An 18,633-nucleotide genomic window follows, 5' to 3' on the forward strand; every position below is an offset into this window, starting at 1 on the left:
GTTATCTATTGAGAAAAAAAAATATTGATTATGTAAATTTGATTGATATGTTTGCTTCCAAAATTACAAGAAGAGTAGTTTTTAATTGATCATTTAGAAAAAAAAATTATTTTATTTTTTGATATGGTATGAATATTTGTTTTTTTTATATTTTATTATAAAAAATAAAATTTAAATGTACATTATGATTCAGGGATTTATTTTTACATTTCGACTCAGAGCCTCAAAATCTCAGGCACAGCATTGTTCGATTAACATTGTTGATGAGGTAAGGATTTATCACTAATTAAATTTATAGGATTTAAGCAAGATTTCAATCACTTGTTGGGATGATTTGGATTGTGGGTGCTTGTGTGGACAAAAAATAAGAATAATGATCTTAATTGGGACTCAATTGGGATGATGTTACATGAACACTTAGGGAGCGTTTGGTATGAGAGAAATTTTTAAATTTTTGGAATTCATGATTCTTGGGAATGCTCTTGAAAATCTTTGATTTCCAGAATTTATGCAATTCTATTTGGTTAGATTTAAATATTTTCAGAAATGTTAAGTATTCTTTTCTGAGAATCTTACATTTTTATGTTTGGTTTAAATGTAACATTATTGGGAATTCATGTTCTTTTTTCAAAACTACCCTTATTTATTTTTTTATTTAAAAATAATAAATTCCTTCTATTATATAAAATATTAAGACCCATAACATATTTAGAAAGTCAAAAAATGTCATTTTTTTACACGTTATGTATATATATGCATGTATATATATATATAATATATATACATAATATATATGTTTGTGTGAATACCTACTCTAATATATATATAATATATATATTTATATATTACATATATATAATATATTGGTATGAGATTATAAAAGGATAAGAGGTGTTTTAGTTTTTTCTTTGTTAAAAATATTCTCAAGTCCATGAAAAACTTCAGATTCTCAACTCTTCATGGAAATCTTTTTGTGAGAAAGTTGTTTAAAAATCATTTCGAAAAATCTTATTTTTCAAGATTTTTCTTATAAAAAAGTTGTACCAAACATAAAAATATAGATTTTCAACTTAATATTTTCAAGAATCTTAAAATTTCTCTTGTATCAAACGCCCTGTAAAAGTCATCAAACTGTTCAAGATAACTAAAAGCTAGGAGATTAGTGTTTAATGACGTACAATTGAATTATCCCTAAAGTCTTTTTTATATTTTCTGTGATGAGTTTTGTGGTAAGGATGATGGTAGGAATGAGTCAGTCTCGCTCATATTGTAAAAAATAATTAGATTCTTTTCTTATTCTACAAGTTTAGGATTAAATTGAACTAAAATTGTTGGATAAGTGTGGTTTAATTTTATCAAGTTTATGGAGATTGGGACACATGGCATCAAAAAGGACCTGCAATGCCCATCCTATCCTTTGATTCTCCTGCTAGATTTGATTTTATATGTTCCTTAAACTTAGGGTTTTTCTCAAGTTTGAGGGCTTAATCAATAGGAATTGCCTCAAAGTGAGAGCCTAATCAATAGGTTTTTCAGATTGTCTCCTACTTAAATTGCACTTGCAGTGATTATCTTTATCTTGCTTTGAAAAATACTTGAGCATTCATTTTTTTCTAGAATTGAGTTCCTTTGTGTTGCTTGCCCTCGAAAAATTTGATGATATGATTCATTTGGAGTTCTAACTTTTTAACAGTCATTTGGAAGCTTTATCTTATCATGGTTTAAATTAAATTGTAAGTTGACGACACATTGACTTCCAATATCGTTCTAAAACTGTGATCCCTTTTTCTAACGTGAATTTTTTTCTTTTTTCTTTTTTTTCTAATATCATCAAGATTCTCTCATTTACTTAATTTAATATTATCCTTTTAAAATTGAGTAAATTAGAATTGCACTATTTATACAAAAAATGATTTATATAACTCTTTATAGGTTGATATCTCGCGATTTTTGTTTACCCTATTCTCTCTCTCTCCCCTCTCTTTCCCCGCTCACCCCTTCTCGCTTGCTCTCACTATCGCCTCGTCATTGCAATTTTGTCTCGTCGCCTCGCCTTTGCCACATTACTACCTTACATCCATTGCCTTGTTGCCTCACTTTCTCGTTGCTGCATCATTCAGCAACCGATAATCACCCAAACCAACTGAGCATACAATGAGCAGCGGTGATCAGCAAGCGGCGAGTGCGAGTGCCAGACAGGTGAGAGAGAGAGTTTTGAATCTTTTGAATTTGGATTATTTATCATAGGGACAAATTAATCATTTCATTATTCTATAAAATATTTTGTACATTATCTTCTGTACAAATAGCATTATTCAATAAATTAGGTGCTTTTTCAATTATTTTATCTATTAATCATGGATTATTAACAAACATTTATTTGAATTTGGACCCTCCACCTAGGTTGCATAAATATCATTGTACATTTTTCAAATTCCCATATAGAGTTACAGTTGTCGGGACCGCGAGGGAGACGCACGCCCAGCGTGCATTCTGGAAAATAAACAAGAGAGAAAGAGGGGTAATGTGCGTCCCGCGCACTCTGCCGGCTACCTTTATTATTCTTCCTTTTATATAAATATAATACATGATAGGCTTAATACATTTTTTTAGTCCTTAAACTAATCAAAAAAATAACTTTAAGAATATCAATTAAATTGTGCTCATTATTCATTCTTGAACAAAATAATTTTATACACTTTTAGTCCATGACTTAACTGACGTTAACTTTTCCTTATCATGCTGCCAAGTCACTACCACGTCATCACGGCTTAATACATTTTTTAGTCTCTAGACTAATAAAAAAATAGCTTTAAGGATATCAACTAAATTATGCTCACTATTCATCTCTGGACAAAATAATTTTGTACACTTTTAATTCCTATCTTAACTGAGACGTTAACTTTGTCTTGTCACGCTATCATATCACTCATAATATTCACGTCTATTGTCCATATTTTTATAAAAAAAAAAAATTGTCTCCACAGTTGGGCTCCCCGACCACGACCATGAGGAGGCTGGGTTCCTCGACCCAGCTGTGGCCGGGACCAGGAATCTAGCTATCTGGCAACTGGCCGCCATGGCCGTCAACTGTTGGGGGTCGAGAAACCCCAAAACCTTAGTCCCCGACCCCTAGTCGTTCTGAGGCGACCTGCAATGGCTGAATCGATGACGGGTGCAGAGGCAAGAGTGGTCTAGAACGAGGAAAGAAGGAGATGAGGGAAAAAGGGCTCCCCATGGCTGTCGGTAACCATTGCTGGGTATGTGTAGACATTTTTTTTTTTATAAAAATATGGACAACAAACATGGATATTATGAATGACGTGACAGCGTAACGAGACAAAGTTAATGTCTTAATTAATATCGGTTAAACCAAGAACTAAAAGTGTATAAAATTATTTTGTTCAGGGATGAATAGTGAGCACAATTTAGTTAATATTCTTAAAGTTATTTTTTTTATTAGTTTAAGAACTAAAATATGCATTAAACCTACATAATAAGGCAATTTTTTTTAAAAAAATATGTATAAAATATTTCAGACACGTTTTAATGGCTAAAATTAATGGCAAATGTATACCAATGGACGAGGTTAATAGATGGGAAATTCTATCCGTAGCCCGTAAAATTGTTCTTCACAGCCACACCCCACCAAATCCTTCGATAATTTTAAAATACCTAATTTACCCCTCATAGCTCACTTTCTCTTTCTCTCCCACATCATATATACACACAAACACATACATATATATATATATATACTTGTCATTGTTGGGTCGACCGTGGCGACCGACCAACACATACTCTTTCTCTCTGTACGATGATCGCAAGGTGGGTTGGCAATGGCAACCAACCCACACTCTCTCTTGGTCCCTAAATACATACAAATATATATATATATATACACACTCACACACACATATATATATATATATATATTTACACACATACACAACGCATGGTGGCGGCCATAGGTGTTCCCCCACTGTTGGCAGTCGGGGAATGTGTTTTTTTTATTTATTATTTTAATTAAAAAAATTATTATAATAAATAAAAAATAAAATTAAAAATTAAAAAAAGAATACAAATAAATAATTTTTTTAATTATCTACATTTTAAGCAATTATAAATTAAGTAATTTTACATAGGTGTGTTTGTGTGTATATAATTAGGTGTGTATATAAATTAACTAATTTTATATATATATATAGGTGTATTTGTGTGTGTGTATAATTAATACTAATTTTAAATTTTCTTAAGCATTAACTAATTTAATACCGTGATTCAAAATTTAAAATTAGTTCATTTATAATTACTTAAAATGTAGATATTTAAAAAGAATTTATTTATTTGTATTGTTTTTTTAATTTTTTTATTTTATTACTTATTTATTATAATAAAAAAAATTAATTAAAATAATAAATAAAAAAACACCTTCCCCGACTGCTGGCAGTCGGGGACTCAAGAAGTCGGACTCAAGAAGTTGAGGAACGCCCATGGCTGCGACTACCATGGCTGCGGCCATGAGTTGTGTGTGTGTGTGTGTGTGTGTGAGTGTGAGTGTATGACAGCCGCGGTCATGAGTCGTGTGTGTGTAAAAATATATATATACATATATATATATATGTGTTTGTATGTATATATATATATCTGTTTTAATTTAGAAATTAAAAATTAAATATGAAATTCAATAATTCCAACATTTAAAAATAGTGTTAAATTAAAATTTTCATTTAACACTATTTTTCTTTTTCATAAGTAGAGCACCAATGCAATATTTTTTATTTTTCAAAATTCTAACTTAATTAAATATAAGTCGATAAATAATATTTGTCAATAAAAAATAAAATAAATAATATTTTTAAATAACACAAATAACAATGCAGCCTAGAAAGTTATTATAGATTTATAAATTTATATCAATGGCAAAGCAAATATTTATAAATTTATACATAATATCTGTAAAAATGGAAATTGTTGGGATTAAGCTAGAAAAGGATGTATTAAATTGAGGCAACATCATTCATCCCTAGTAGTGGCATCAGATTCTTTGGCCGTCAAAAGTGGCATTTATGAAACGTGGGGTCTCTTCTTGTCTTAGCAACACAGCCCCCAAAAATATAAGAGCACTTGAAAGAAGCTTTTCCTTTTTATTTTCCAGTAAAGCTTCAACAAGCACTTTCCATTTCAAAATATATGTATTTAAATGCCATATGGGTCTTTATGTTTCAAAGGCCATGTATGCTATAACTATAAGGCGATTCACATGTATGAATTAATAGTTAAATTTAGGCTGCGACAAAATTAAAATTAAAATATAAACATAAAGTGTTTCTCATCCCAAAATTTTCTTTATAAAGTGGTTCAATCATGGAGTAGCATGTGCCATATGGTTGGTGGGTGGATACACTTGCAGACAGCAATAGAGCATATGTAAGATAGTTGCAATCATGTTCTTAATTTTGAATGCAAACATCCAACTTTACAAAGATGATGGTGGGGAATGAGCCCACTAAGGCTTATTCTTTTATATAGTTTAATTACACAAATAAAAATGCAATCAAATTTTAATTTTTTAACATATTATGAGAATTTCGTTGGAGATATAATAATTAAAATAAATTTTTAAAGCCATGATTTTTATAGACGACATCTCCTTTTTATCAAAAGATTTATGTGTAATTTTAAGGTTAATATATAATATTATTTAAAATATTTTTTTAATATTTTTTTTTCTTTTTTTTTTCTCCTTCTTCTTTTTTCTTCTTCTCCTTCTTCTTCATCCTCCCTTCTTCTCTACACTTCTTTTGCATGCACGAACACCGCGCACCTTCCAAATCCATCAGTCGCTGAGCACCTTCCAAATCTACACCACCTTCCAGATCCATCGGTCGTCGAGCACCTTCTAGATCTACACCGCCTTCCAGATCCATCGATCGCCGAGCACCTTCCAGATCTGCACCGTATTCCAGATCCATCGATCGCCGCACACCTTCCAGATCTGCATCGCTTTCCAGATCCACCAGTCGCCGCACATCATTTAGGTCCACTATTGTCGTCTCCTAGATCTACGCCGACAGCCACCTAAATCACGGTGAATTTCTATATTTTCCCGGTTCTTTGGTTATTCGTTGTTCCACCCAGTACCCAGATTTGTGCCCGCCACCACCTTGTACCCAGATCTACCCAGTACCCAAATCTAGCTAAATCTACCTAGTACGTAGATCCGGCTAGATCTACCCAATCTTCGAAAAAAAAAACTAGAAGATCATATTAGGACTCGGTTTTCCTTATGGTGCCTGCAAAGTCTTGAGAAGAAGATGTACCCAATTGTGCATCTTTGCTCCTTACTTCTGCCATAAAGAAAAACTTACTGATTTTGCAGCTATCCACATGGTTTTTGGTGCTAGTAATGCCTCCAAACTCTTGGCCTAGCTTCCGGTAAATGATTGTTATGGGGCTGACACTACACTCTTGTATGAAGCTCAAGCTAGGCTTCAAGATCCTATTTATGACTGTGTATCCTACATTTTTACCCTCAAACAGAAGGTCATCAATCTTCAATTTCATCTAACTTTATTAGAGGAATTACTATTTGTAAACTCTTATGCAAACCCTCTCAATGTTCAAAATTGGTTTCACCCAAAAACCAATTCAAACTCATATTATGACAATGGATCTTTCCTCGTGGATGATGCAAGCCCTATTTGAAATTTTGAAAACTAGTCATTTAAGAAGAAAATGTATCGTTTCCTTATTTCCAATAGGCTAGTACGCAACCTTACCCAGTCAAAACTAGTAGCAGCCAGTGGCCATTTCCAGATGACAACGATGAATTTGGATATTTCCTTGTGGATGATCTAAACCCTATTTGGAATTTTGAAAACCCAGTCATCCAAGAAGAAAATGTATTGTTTTCTTATTTTCAAGAGGCTAGTTCGCAACCTTACCATGTCGAAACTAGCAGTAACCAGTGGTCATTTCTAGATGATATCGATGAACTTGGATCCGTCATGTTCGGCAACCATCATCAGCATTGAGCATCGACGAAATCCAAAGCTATCAACGTGGGCAAATTAGATTATTGCTTTGTAGATTTTGTAATGAAATTGTATCCCTTGAATATTCTATAATTACTTTCTTAGATGTTGTGTAACTTTGGATCTGTGGTTAGAAAGCTTAGCACGTAATTTTCTGATAGATGAGTTGTAATCATTGTTTCTTTGTTATTCTGGTTAAACTGATCTTTCATATTTTCATTATACCCTCGATCTTATAGTTAATTATTATATAACATTTGTAGTGTTTGTTTATTACCAATTGTGCGGGTAATTGTTTAAAAATTAATTAAACTAGTTTAATAGTCTTTTATTTAATTATTAATATTAATTATTTATATTTTTTTATTTAATTTTAAATAAATAATTAAAAGAAGGACGGAATGGAGAGTGTTATCCAACATAATAAGAGATTGTGATCATTACCAACTAAAAGGCTCAAGAGATATTTTCTTATATATGACTGAGTCCCAATAGAACTTAGCAACCCATCCTTTACGTTTCTCTCCGTCTTCAACTTTTGTCAATATGATATTTGGCAAGAGAAAACGATAGGAGCCTTTACCTAATAACACTATTGCTGCCCATGAGAGCCAAAAATCTAATTCCAGTGATAGTGAAGAGTCATGTGAAAATGCGAAAGAGTTTCAACAAGATGAAAGTCTAATTTTGCAACTTGCAAAGACAACCCAGCATCCTACAGAAGTAGATTTAATATGAAAGAAGCCACTATGGAATGAAGTTATTGTTATCGGTGCTGCACAAGGGAAAAATCCTGGAGGGTCAAAATTGTGGAAGTGCAAATATTGTAATAAGGACTTTCAAAGCTCATACACTAGGGAAGAAAGTTGGCATTCAATGGTGTCCTACATTAATGAAGAATCAGGAAGAATATGAAAGAATTAGGTAGGAGAAAAGTCCAAGCAGCAGAGCAACATGGTATATCTTTATCTTTAAAAACATCTACTGCAACAAGAAGTAGCAACCTATGGTTTCAAAACCCATTGAAGATTCCTTCCATATCCTGGAAAGAGATCAAGTTGATTTAAAGGTGATGAGAGGACTTTGTGCAAATGGGATTCCATTTAATGTTTTGCGAAATTCTCAATTTGTGGAGATGGTAACAGCAATTAACAGAGCCCCTAAAGGTTACAAAGCTCCATCTTTTGAAAAGGCAAGAACTGTCTTGTTAGATGAATGTAAAAGAAATATGGAGAAAGACTTGAGTCCAATCCAAGACACTTGGTGTAACACCCAACATCGAGCAATAGGAATGATCGGAACAATTTACCCTGATGGGCCTACGCGAACTTCCTAGGGGGTCACCCATCCTTGAGCTTCCCCAGCTCAAGCACGCTTCACCCAGGAGTTCCTTACCTATATTCAACCCAAAAATTATCTAATTGGTGTTGTTTCCTTCCTTACTTATCCTCGATATGTACTACGCTTCTCTAGACTCTTGGGGTATTACATTCTCCTCCCCTTAAGCACATGACGTTCTCGTCATGCAACCTTATAACTAGTCCCAGATCTTTTTCTCTTTGGGGGCTGCCATCCTAGAACCCTACCATAAGCCACTCCTTGTACAAGCCCTCGAGCCCCGACGCCACTCCCCACTCTCATCGGACTGCTTTCACCAAGGGTCGGCTCTTGTACCACATGTAACATCCCGTATCGAGCGATAGGAAGGACCGGAACAACTTACCCTGATGAGCCTACGCGAACTTCCCACGGGGTCACCCATCATTGAGCTTCCCAGCTCAAACACGCTTAATCCGGGAGTTCATTGTCTACATTCAACCCAAAAGGTATTCAGCTGGTGTTGTTTCCTTCCTTACTTATCATCGATATATACTACCCTTCTCTAAGCTCTTAGGGTACTTGGTACAGCCAAGGTGTCTATTGTATCAGATGGGTGGACAAATGTCAAGCACAAGCCATTAATAAATGTTCTTGTCGTCAACTCTAGAGGAGCAATGTTCATGTATACTGAAGACTTCTCTAGAGTTCAAAAAACAGGTTATGCTATAGCTAAATTTCTACTCAAGGAAATTGAAGAAATTAGACCATCAAATATTCTTCAAGTGGTGACTGACAATGCAGCAAATTGCAAAGCAGCTGGACATGAAATTGAGAAGGTACATAAACACATTTTCTGGCCTCCTTGTGTGATCCATTCATTAAACTTGATTTTCAAAGATTTTTCTAAATGCTTTGATTGGTTGCAAAATACATATAAGAATGGGAAATCCATTGTCAAATATATGAACAACCACACACGATCCTTGGCAATGTTTAGAGCTAATTCAACACTTGAATTGTTAAAAGTTGTCAAGATTAGATTTGCTTCACATTATGTGCTACTAAAGAGGCTACTTGATTGTAAAGATGCTTTAATCGCCACTATTGTTCGAGATGCATGGAAAGAATGGGTAAAACAAGGAGATGAATGCACAAGAACAATGGGATCTAGGGTTGTCGAAATAATTCGAAGTGAAGAATTTTGGGAGGAGGTTAAAATTATAATTCAGATTACAAAACCAATTTACTTCTTGATCAAATTTTGTGATGGTGAAGGCCCAAAGATGGGGGATTTCTATGAAAAAATGGACACGATGCTGGGAGAAATAAAAGACATAATGGATAGCAACAAATATGCAGATTGTTACCCCAAAATGGAAAGCATCATTATAAAAAGGTGGACCAAAATGAATTATTCTATTCATTGTCTTGGTTTTGCATTAACCCCTAGATTTCATGATCAACTTTACCTTACAACACTAGCATCTGGTGGGATTGCTAGAAAAGCCCCAAATTGTGACAAGGAAGTTGTTAAAGGGGTTACGGATGCTTTTGAACAGATAGGTGAAGATACAGCAGAGCAAAGACTCTTACATGATCAATTTGCCACTTTTCACAGAAAAAAGGCATTTATGCTATGCTACAAGCTCAAATGGATGCTGTGACAATGGATGTTATTGATTGGTGGTCTACTTATGGGTCAAAAACTCCACAATTAGTAGAGATGGCTAAAAAGGTATTATCTCAACCTGTTAGTAGTTCTTCAGCTAAAAGAAATTGGAGTACTTATTCTTATATTCACAATATGAAGAAGAATAGGCTGAACTGTTCAAGGGTTGATAAACTAGTATTTATTCATTCAAACATTCGGCTTCTGTCACGATTTTTTGAGAGTTATAGAAATGGTCCTTACAAGGAATGGGATATGGATCCTGATGACACCTCATTGGAGGAATCCTTTATAAGGATAGCTGAGATGAGATGGAGTTCACTGGATACTGATATTTCAAATGCAAATGATGAACAACAGCAAAGGACATTTACAAAGAGAACTAGCAAGAAAGGAAAAGGAATTAAAATATGAGTTATGTTTTGCTTTATCTTTTTGTATTGATATATTTTGTTATATAACAGTAAGATAGATTTGGTGAATCATGTTTTGACATTTATCTTGTCTTCATAACATTTATTTTATGCAAAATTTTAATTTTTTACACAGTGTGTATATATATAGTGTAGTTTTCTTTCTAATTAACATTGTTTAAACTTTATATAACTTAAAAAGATAAATTGTGAAATTATGTTAAATTTATGAATACATGAATTTGATAATGCAAGGAACGAACAGAACAAAATTTTCAAATGTACCACGTCCCAAAATAGTGCCCCAACTAAGCCTACCCCCTACGTACCACATATCTAGTTAGGTGACGTACCACGTACCCGAACCCTATCACGAACCAAAGCGTACCACATTCCTGGTAACTTTGAAAGAAACAAACGCCAGTTTACACCTCTCACTCTCCATGGCTTCGATTTTTAGGGAGAAAGGAAGAAACCCCTACTGCGCGCCTACTTCCATTCTTCCTGCTTGCGGCTCTTCTACCTTACATTGCTGCCTTCGAAAATCAGAAAGGAAAGGAAGAAAGAGAGGAAAACCCCTTACGCTATATGCTCCAAGAATCTTCTTTTGCTTCTCCCAAATTTCTACTGATTCCACCACCATCAGGGGTTCATCAAACCCTCGAGTGGTCAAGAACCCAAGGGTCTTTGACCTCGAATCGGAGTTCCCTCCATTGATGGTTGCGGCCATGGCGACTGACGATGACTACTATGGCCGCAACCATGTGTATTTGTGTGTGTGTGTGTATATATATATAGATGTGTGTGTGTGTGTATTCAAGGGTTTGAGGGTGGTCGCATTCGTTGCTGCTGCCTACCAACGAAAGTGGGGAAGGTGCAAGAGAGAGAGAGAGATATGGGGAGATGGGTGTGAGAGAGTGAGAGATGGGTGCGATGAGAAAGAAAGAGAGATGGAGTAGATGGGTGGTTGTGGCTGTGGCTATGGCTATGGGGAGCAAGAGGGAAGGAAGACGGCTGTGGCTATGGGTGGCTATGGAGGGTCTATGGGTGGCTATGGAGGGTAAAATAGAAATTTTAAAAAATATTGGTGAATTTTGGCGAAAGTGGCTGTGGAGGGCCAAAAAATTAATTTTAATTTTAAACTCACACACTCAAAAAAATGTAAAATACTAGCATTTTAATTTTAATTTATTTTAGATTATAGAGTACTGACTGTTGTGTATTATTTAATATTTAATATTTTTTATATTTGATTTGTTTGAAATTGTAGAATGTATTTAATTGTAGAATACGGGCTAATATGTAGAACACAAGTTGGTAGAACACTTACTGATGTGTTTTTTTTTTTATTATTATTATAAAACGTTAACAAATATACAATAACTTTAATTTTTATTTTTTATTTAGTGTTTATAATTTTTTTTACTTGCTCTTATATTTTGATTTACAATAATGGTGAACATTATAAATCTTATATGTTTGTTTTTTATTTGAGTTTTGTAGAACATTTAATACAAGTAAAATTATTACAAATTATTCATAAATTTTAATCTAATATGTATAAATTATAATTATATTTTAATTTTAATATTATTTACGTTACGACATAAGCTAGTATATTAATGTCACATATTCCATATATATATATATAGAGAGAGAGAGAGAGAGCGAGAGGGGGGGGGGGAGAGAGAGACTCACGGCAGCCCACATGCAATACCCCCAACTTTAATCCCATCTCTCCATGCCTTCCCTTTTCCAATTTCAACTTCGCATGCGCATGATACACTTACAGCTGCTCCCTCACGTCACTTTCATCTCATTTTTATTTGTCAATTCAATTGATAATTTTTCATCTGATTTAACAAATAATTAAATTCTCTTTATTTTATTAATTTTTTAATATAATATAATAATATATAATATTTATACATAAAATATTATATAAAAATTAATTATACATTGAGAACAATTCACATAATTAATATTTTACTAAAATATTATTAACTGTTAATAATAAAAGAATAGTCAACTAGGTCAAATTCACTAGTCTATTGTAATTGTAGTACCTACCGAGAGTGTGACTTTCTAAATTTATAAACATATAGCAATCAGTACACACTAACTCCTTGACGCCAGCCAAACCATTCGATGGATTAAGAAGATCTCTCCAAATCCCCAAAACATTCTAAAAGATCCTGAGTATCCTTTAGACAAGATTCAAGACAATCTTAATGACAATAAAATTAGAATTTCTTGTAAACCTATTAGGACTCTCGATTACTATGCATTATAGTCCTTCTACTAAATATTATCATGATCGAGTGAGACGCATTGACTGATTAAACTCACATGACTTGATAACTATATCAAATCTGGTCTAAGGTGATCAAGATAACGTATCAAAACTCTTTTCGACATTGAAAACTCTTTTCTTATCGTACGTGCCTTGGCTAAGGACTCCCCCAATCACCGACTAACCGAGATTGCATAAGATGTTCACTCCCATCCAATGGAGGATAATAGATTCCATCAGCGAGTATTAACCTCCATACACCACTGCATAAAGACCACACAAAGAGCATCCCCACCTTTCACACCGAATGGTTTCACTCAATGACAAATTCCTAACACACTAGTCCATAAGACAACTCTGTTGCTCTTGGTTTAAGTACCAAATACACAATTGAAAACCAGTAATGGATCATTAATCCTCCAAGTCATGTGATTTGTCATAAGCATCACATTCAGCGAATGTTCAACTAACATCCACTCATATGTCTACTATATACATCCCATGTAATGTGGTATGTGACTCACCACTTCATTCCCATTAGCATCTCATGCTAACAATGGTAGCAACCATGTGTTAGTCCACTAATCGATAAATTACATTCATCTTCTAATAAATCTAAAGACTAAAAATATCTTTAAGAAATCTTGAACTAAAGATTCACGTCACACAATCTTAACTCTTTAAGAATATGACCTCTATTAAGAAATCTAGGGACTCATTCATGAAGATGCGATAGAGAGCTATGAATGGAAATATGACAATTTAGATAACAAGTAAGATTATATCATTAGGCCCATTGTCCATACAAGACATCATCTAAATCTAGCATTCAGGGTACTAACATCAACAAATAAAATTATGCAAAAAGAAATAACTTATGAAATAAGAAAATAAAAAGCAATCTCAAGACACAACATATTTAGTGGTTTGGCCAACAAGTCTACTCCATTATCTTAACTCTTCACTAAGGATTTCAAAAATAATATCCAATAAATAGATTAACTTTTGAGGGATCAACTACAATCTGTACATAGTTTTTTCAGACTCAACTAAAACCTCCACTTTCACACGCTAAGTAGAAACCCTAGTTTTTCAAAGACTAAATTGAAACCTCAACTTTTTAAAGACAAGTTGAAACCCCCAACTTTTCAAGCCTAAATTAGAACCTCTCTTTTTACAGGTTTAGCAATAACCTATTCTTTTACGGGCTAAGGTAGAACCCTTACAATCACTTATTAGAGGAAGAATCAAAGTAAGCTCACAACAAGAATTACCTTAAAAGACAAGAAATACAGCTCACGATGATGTAAACAAGAGAAGTAAAAAGAATAGAAATCAAAGCACTTCATTCTCTTTATCTTAATTTTTGGTTCTAGAAGATCTTTATGAAACTCGATAAGATAATGGCTTGAGGTGAAGGAATATATGCATAAAGATAATCACTCAAAATATAGACTAGCCCAAATAAGCTTAGCATGGCTGGATTTCAACATGAATTTTATCCCGACATAATCTTGGGATAGTTGGGAAATCAACAGCATGATCTCGTACAGCTCATGACCTTTTATAAAAGCTTCGAGGCTTAAGTTAAACACTTGTTATCTGCACATATTCAACATCTTATTTGATTTGAATGATAACTGTAATACTCGGGAAATTATTAAGAGTATAAATGGTATTTGGTGAAGGGTATAACTGGAATTATCAAAAGAAAAAGGCTGTAAGGCACACTATCGCAGTCTTAAGTGATCGAATCGATCAGAGAGAGTAACCTGGACCTTAGATAGCCAAGGAAAATGTAATGGTATCGACAAGTAATACGATTTATGATTTCAGGTGATGAAAGAAGTTGGATAGGGAACAATTTTTGGTATAGCTGTCGACCGGGCTGAGAAAACTAAATCGACGTAGGGAATATCCAAAAAGCCAACAGAGTGTCTTGAGGACTTAGATTTTATGTATGAAACAACCCTTGAGCGATTTCGGGTCGAAACGAAGAGATTTAAGGTTAAAACAATCAATTGGGCCTAAGTATAATTTTTTAAATTTGCCCGAGAAAGGTCAAAACGATAATTTTTTGGAAATTTCAAGGGAGAAACGAGGAGTACTAAACTTGTGGGACTTAGTGGTATATTTGGATAGTTCGAGGGCTCAAGGAAAAGGGCTGAAATGACAATGGAAGAAACAAAGGGGTTAAAGTGCAATTTAGCAAAACTTCAAGTGTGAACGCACAAGGAATTCGGCCGCCGCATTACCACCGCACATAGAGGCCATTTCCAGCAATAGGATGGCCAAGGGAGGGCTGGGGAAGATCATATCCGGTGCTAGGAGGCTTGGGGACCAAGCCTTGGCCTTTGATTGGCTACAAATCAGTCGGATTTCGCCTATAAATAGAAGCAAAGTGGTCGAGGGTTTTTGCAAAATGGAGCTTCAAATTGGAGGGGTTAGAGGTCGAATCGAAGAGAATGGATAAGGGGATATTGATCCTTGCATTTAGGATAAGGATTCTGGAGCATTTGGGGTCGAATGGAGCTCGTTTAAAGGCTGTTCGAAGCTCGCCAGAAAAATCGAAGCGGTCCGCCTCGTCGGACCTGCAACTGCCCTTTTGGGGCATTTTTCGGTGGCCTTTTGTAACGCCCCATTTTCCAAGTGCGTTAAATCTCAGGACAATTTTGGGATAATTTTTTTTTTCCTTAAAACTATTGCTAAATCATATCACTCTTTAAATAAATCCCAAAAGCTCCATTCATTTATCTCTAAAGAGAATCATCATAAATATCAAATGCGGAAGCTAGAATCGAACCTAACATCATAACATTAATCATATTTCAGTGCTTACATCTCGGGAACATAAATTTCTCAACATGTCTTAATACATAACATAAGTTCTCAACTAACATTAACCTTAAATAGGGTTCTACATCATCATTTCTCAAAACGTTCAGAATTCGAAGTAGCAAAATTTAAATACATGAGCTACATAACATACATTCAACTGATCATACAACTCATCATGCACTTTGCTAAGTGTCATTTCATGCCTCATTCATCCTCGTTTCTGCTACAATCTCCATCTGAAACGTTTGAATATTCTAGGGGCAAAGCCTAATTTAGATGATGAATCATCTAAGTAAGGGAAACAAAACATTTAATGCTCGTGTATGTATGCAATGTATATAACATCATAACTCTCATGTTTGGGTCGACTGCACTTTAAGATTACCTGCCATTTTTTCAGTCTCCCTGCCAGACCGGGGTGTATGGGTGCACCCTTGGCAAAGCAACGACGCCAGTACCTAATCCCAAACTCATGCAACGTATGACCGTGAATCTCATCATGCTTATATGCATATTTCATAAATCAAAACATGTAAAATGCAATTTACATGACATACTCATAACAAGGCATGATAACATGATAAGATCATAAAACTTGGTTTAGTTGGGAAGTACCACTTACCTTGTAAAAAGACAATTTTGCTCCTAACGTAATTTTGCCTCAAAATTTGCGTCGGACTTCCAATTATACTCAATTATGAACCTTGACATACCTTGGCACCATAATTACTTAAGAAAATCAGATTTCTAATTTTTCTCTAATTTTTCTAATTTCTCCAATTTCCTCCTATTATTTCCTCAAGATTATGAAATAAATACTTTCTCATAAAATTTTCTCAATTTATCTTCACAATAATTCTTAAAACAATATTCCTAAGCCCCAGAAATTTTCTCATAATTTTAAAATTCATGTTCTATTTATTTCTCATTTTTCCTTTGATTTTCAAGCATCTATTGCCTCAAAAATCCATAATAAATACTAATAATGCATTTCTCTTCCAATTTCACCATCAAAAATTCTAGAATATCATTCTAATATTTTTGAAATTTTTAAAGAAATTTATGAAGATAACTTACCTTCCCGCGGAGTGATTCAGTATTCTTCTATACTGCGATGAAGTCTCGGTTTAAGTATCCAACAACGCTTTTTACCACAAATTTTCACACAAACTACTAAACCCAATTTATAGGATTTTTCTCGAAATTTTTGGTATTTTTCTCTATATTCTTTTTTTTCTCTTTCTCAAATCTCTCTCTTACTCTCAAATCCTTATTTCTTACAATCTTTCTCTTTCTAATTCAAGTCCTCAAACCTTTTAAGTTTCCTCTATTTATAGAGGTTGAATTAAGTTTAGTATAATTGTAATGATCCACTATCTTTTATTATTTTATCATTTTTTTAAAAATTATTTTTCACTAAATCTTACTCATAATTTTTAATTATTTGTCCATACACTACTTTATCTTCCACATTTCTCCATTAATTCACCCATTATCTTTGATTATTTGGCCACACTCTACTTTGTCTCCCACATTTCTCCATTAATTCATCATTTATCTTTGATTATTTGTCCACACCATATTTTGTCTTCCACATTTCTTCATTAATTCACCAATTATCTTTAATTATTTGTTCATACCATATTTTGTCTCCCACATTCACCATTAATTCACCCATTATCTTTGATTATTTATCCACACTCTACTTTGTCTTCACATTTCTTCATTATTTCACCGACTATCTTTAATTATTTTTTACTTTAATTATTTTTCAACTAAATCTTATTTTGAATGTACTATTCTTTCATTTAGTTCATAAATTTAAGCCCACTCTACTAACTCTAAGCCAATTTACTTAACTTTTCATTTCTCAACTTAACCCACTAACTATAAGCCCATTTACTTAGCTTTTTTTTTTCAATTTAGCCCACTAATTCTAAACTCATTTACCTAATATTTTTTTTTTAACTTAACCTACTAACTCTAAGCCCATTTACTTAACATTTCATTTTTCAAGTTAGCCCACTAACTCTAAGCCCATTAGTTTTCTCAATTATAATTTTTAATTGATGTCAAAAAATATTTTAAATACAAAATTAATTATTATTATTCTCAAAATACTAGGATATTACACCTTTCGGCCTGAAAGTTATGCCATTGGGATCGATTCCTCAAGGGCTTCAAGGGGGTACCACTTTTTTGGACATCGAAGTCGTCAGTGGCGGCCAGAGAATTGAGGAAGATAGTGGCGCGTGGTTGCACGCGGCACACTCCACGTGCAGCCACGTGCTAGGCGTGTGACAAGGGGCATTTTAGTAATTTCAATTATAGTATTTTTATTGATTTATTTTAGGATTTATCATGTTGGAAAATTTGGAAAAATGTTTGAAGAGATAATTATTTTGGAATTATCAAAGTGAAAATTGGGAGAAAATAGAGAAAAATATGAAAAAATTAAGGAAAATGGATTTTAATGCTTCCTTAATTAAATATGATGTTTAAGGAGTATCATGGCTCGAGGTTGAGTATAAGTTCAAAGGTTTGTGATTTGGCGCGCAAATTGAGGTAGTATACGAGGATCGAGGTGAACTGAATACGTTCAGATGAGTGGTTTGATTCTAGTTTTACCCTTATCTGGAAGTGTATTGGGGTGCGTGTAGTGAGTTCAGGTGAGCGGTTTTACCCTCCCGAGCTTAGGTTATATGTGATTGAATCAATTCAAGTGAGCGATTATACCTTCCAGAACTCGAGATATAATGCTTGTGCGTTTTACTTATGTATTTTTGGCATTGTATGCATATTGAACATGTGGTATATTGCATCAATTATTTTTACTTACAAAAGAGTCGGCGCATGGCGTGTGATTTTCATATCATCAGGGCATTGGTTTTCGTGTCGTTATTGTGTCCTTGGGGGACGGGATGGGGTCTTCTTGAGAATGGGACAAGGTTAATCCAAGTGAACGAGTGACACGGTAGGGCACTAGAGGATTAAGTATGTCGCGGCAAGGTCAACCCCAACAGTGTGTGGAATGGATTTTCCACAAGATGTTGAGTATGTCAG

The sequence above is a fragment of the Diospyros lotus genome, chromosome 7 (genome assembly GCF_014633365.1).
Source record: "Diospyros lotus cultivar Yz01 chromosome 7, ASM1463336v1, whole genome shotgun sequence".
In the NCBI taxonomy this organism is placed as follows: Eukaryota; Viridiplantae; Streptophyta; class Magnoliopsida; order Ericales; family Ebenaceae; genus Diospyros; species Diospyros lotus.